Genomic DNA, 3,801 nt, shown 5'->3' on the forward strand with positions numbered 1-3,801 from the left:
TGTGCAGCCAAGGCCCCGCCGCTCTGCAGGGGAGCATGCACCTTCCCGCAGCAGAAGTGTTCAGAGGCTCCTGGCTCCCAGCCACCATGTCCATAGCTCTTGTCTGCACGCACAGTCCTCACTCCGCCAAGTACCTGACGTACCGTCCCATGCGCTGGGACAAAGAGAAGTCACAAGCACTGTTTGTCACCTCCCAGTGCCCTAGAAAGCTGTACCCAGCCTACGGGCTGGAGACTGGCCATGGGGGTGCTTGCTCTGCACCATCATCCACGTACCAAAGAGCCAGGATGGGGGTTCCCTGGCTCCCAGCAGATGCCATCCCAACAGCAGCTATTGCTCCTCACCAGCAGCATCACTTCCTAGACAGACCCGCTGGGCTGGGCTCTATCCCTGCCCGCCCCTGCCTGGAGAAGCACTGGCAGCTGGTGTCACCAACAGCTGGTCATGTCCCTGATGCAGCCCCTTCGCTGTGTCTCTGCATGGCCACATCCTGACCCACGAGGATTCAGGAGTCTGCGAGAGCACAGACCTGCCTCATCCTCCCCCTCCATGGCAGCAGACAGCTGAAGCCTGACAAGCACCCCATGGAGGCACTGCCACCCTGCAGCTCACCCCAGAGCCTTCCACCCTGCTGGGGCCTTCCCTGCTCTGCCTTCCCTGCCTGTCCCCCTCCGAGTTGAGGGTCCTGCAGAGTTGGTTGCCACAGCACAGCAGAGCCAAGCCACGGGAGCAGGACTCGGCTGGATGGAGAGTGCCTGGTGCCACAGGCTGCTGCCAGCTCCTGATTTCCCCTTTGCTTTGCACCGTAACTGAGACTGGAAACACCTCTGGGGTTGCCTGGGTCAAGCCCTGCTCAAAGCAGGGTGCTGGGTGCCTTGTCCAGTTGAGGTCTGAGCATCCCTGGAGTTGGCAGCGAAGGGCAGCAGCCCCCACGGAGCAGGAGATGGAGCAAAGGAAGCACAAGAGGTTTGCCCACCACCAACTGCTCCTGCTCCAGCATGGCTGGCTGGGGAGAGAAGCAGCAGTTTGGTCCTTGGCGAGGAATTCCACCCGCCTACAAGGGCTGAGGCTGGCAGGGGAAGCACAGGTCTTCCCGGCAGCCAGACACAGTGTGTGCTGCACCAGCCTCCAGTGTCTGCCTCTCGCAGCGCCTGGCAGCGCAGGCACAAATTAGCAGCTTCATTAATAGCTCTTGATCACTATGAGTTTTATTTTGATGTGATAAAAACAAACCCGCCTGGTCTGCAGGCTGCATCTTAGAGCAGCTCCCACGCCGTACTCCAGAGCCAGCTGCCCCATCCCTGGGAAGATAGGTGCTCTGGTGCAGAGGTTTTTTTGAGGTCATTTTATGGCTTTGATGCAACACTGGCTGCAGCACTGAGCACTCGCCTCTCACCTCACGGCGTTTACAGCCAGCAGCAGCTCCCCTGCCACAGCAGCAAGGGTGCTGGGCATGATGCAAGGCACAGGGGGCTGGATGGGCAGCAAAGGACACGGGACGCAGGTGCAGGGTTTAGTGGCAGAAAGCCTAGTGTCACCTGAAAACTGTTATACTGGCACAACAATTTTTTTTTGTGTCTGGCAAGACAGGGAGCAGCCCCTCCACTCTACCCCCAGCTTCCCCCCATGCTGCTCCCTCCATCTTGGCACCTGAGCAGCCAAGAACATGGTGCTGTTTCCAAAGAGATGTCACCATCTGACTGTGAAAACCAGTCTGCAGCCTTGGGGCTGTCCTGCCAGAAGCACACAATCCTGAAGAGGAGACTCCTGGATTTAGAGCCCCTCCTTACGATCCCCACCTGCCTCCCAGGCACTCCCATGACAGAGGAGCACCCCAAGAAGCATCGCCAACACATTACACCCAACATCCCCTCCCCTGCCTTTCACACTCAGTATGGGCAGAGAAAATGCTTTTTCTTCCTGCAGGAGTTTCAGGCTGTAAAGGACTCCCCACCCCTGTGTCCATGATGACCAGGGTGCCTGCAAGCGGGCAGGGGGGCACACAGGTATCCACACAGGGCCAGCACAGCCCCGCATGGGTCACTGCAGCTGCAGAGCATCCCCTGTCCTGCCCAGAAATGAGTCTGGAAATATCAACCTGTGCTCCTTTCCTACACACAGCTCAATTCACCATCTAACACAAGCAAAGCACTCTCTGGCATTAGCTGTCAAAAGCATCTCCTCCTGTGGGCTAGAGGAGCTGCTGCCTGCCCTGCACAGCCCTGGGTGGCTGGGAATCCTACCCCAGGAGCCCCAAAAGTGGTGAGGACAGTCCTGGTCCTGCCCTGCTCTGGCATTGTAACATTGGCAGCCGCTCTGTAGGTATAACTCTCATTTTCCATGTTCTTGAGCTTATTGTAGTGCAATACCCATTAATATTTGTCTAAGTCACCTGAAGAGGGTGGGGCAATAGCCTGAGGAGCATCTTGCTCAGGAGCTGGCATGAGGGGAGCAGGGTGACAGAGGGACTGACTTCAGGCACTGGGCACTCACACAGGAGCATGGACCAAGCACAAGTGTCCTGAGTGCCCTGGGGCAGCAGGGAGAAGGGCTTACCCAGAATAGACGTGTCCTTAGCAGGTAACAGCAGCTCCATACACACCACCAGGGCTGGATCACTTCAGCTTTAGTTGCCTTTTTGTTCCTGCCTGCTTTATTCCAACGTGGCAGGGCACTGGCAACAGTGACAGCAGAGCCAGCAGGCTGTAGGGTAGTCATGGAAGACCAGGGACCACCATGGACTGAATGTGGGAGCACCCAAGCTGCCAGCTTTTGGGAAGCATCGAATACTACCAAGTAGACCATGATGCTGGTGCTGGTAGTCTGGGCAGAGATCATTCCTGCATTCACTATCAGGGCCATCAGTCCAACCACAGCTCCCAGGGCTGGAGGAAGGCTGCCCAACTTTGCCTCCTCCCATACACCCTCCGCTGTGCCATCAGCCTTGCTGAGGTTCTGAACGTCTCCTTCATTCCTGTGTGGTTCCTGGGCTGATGAGCAGGGCTGAAGCTCTTTGCAATGGCTTCAAGTGCAATTTTGTGTGTCTCTCTGAGGTGCAAACTCACACCATGTCCACTGCCTGTACACGTCCCCTTCTCCCCTGCACCATGCTTGGGGACACAGCACTGGAAGAGGACTGCATCCTCATATAAAGCCCCTGCGACCAAGTCCCTGGCAAGTTGGTCCCTGTGAATTTTGTCCTGCTCAGGCTTTGCTCCTGTGATTCCCTTTAGGAAGTTTATCAGGAACAGCTCTGCTCCCATGGTTATTTTTTTTTCCCCCAATGCTCAATGTAAATGTCTTCATAGGTGGTGTACATGCATTTGCTCTTAGGCCAACACAATCTGTTAGTGCAAATAATTCCTTTCTTTGTCTAGAGTAAACACTCTGCTATATTTACAGATATCAATCATATCATTTCCACCTGTGTTTTGCTAGTTGCAGCACCTCCAGGTCTCCATCCCTCCCCAGGCTCAGGTCTGGCTTCTGCTCTATTCCAGCACGAATGCCTTTCCTAGCACTGAGATCCATGCTCTTGGTGCCCTGCACCCTCTCCACACCTGCGCATGGGCGAGCTGGGGTGCCTGGGCAAGGCACTGCAGGAGGGGTCCCCACTTCTCCCCATGCCCAGGTGCTGGCCCTGGGCTGCAGCCCTGTGCGCTGGGAGCACCAGCTCCATCCCTGGCTCCCATGAGCTCTGCCACTGGCCTCTCCCTGCCCAGAATGAAAAGGTTTTGCTTCCCAGCCCTGGGTCAGGCTCTCACCAGTGACTAATTAAAAAGCAGCACTGACTTTGCTAGC

The 3,801-nt window shown here is 56.4% G+C and overlaps 1 protein-coding gene across 1 annotated transcript in view; it reads right to left on the reverse strand.

The window, feature by feature from the left end:
- Positions 1-3,801, reverse strand: part of LOC104525824 (neuroligin-3) — a gene marked incomplete at its 5' end in the record, with an annotated part of 7,671 nt that overhangs the window by 3,595 nt on the left and 275 nt on the right.

This window comes from Antrostomus carolinensis, unplaced genomic scaffold, assembly GCF_000700745.2.
Source record: "Antrostomus carolinensis isolate BGI_N321 unplaced genomic scaffold, ASM70074v2 scaffold29245, whole genome shotgun sequence".
NCBI lineage: Eukaryota > Metazoa > Chordata > Aves > Caprimulgiformes > Caprimulgidae > Antrostomus > Antrostomus carolinensis.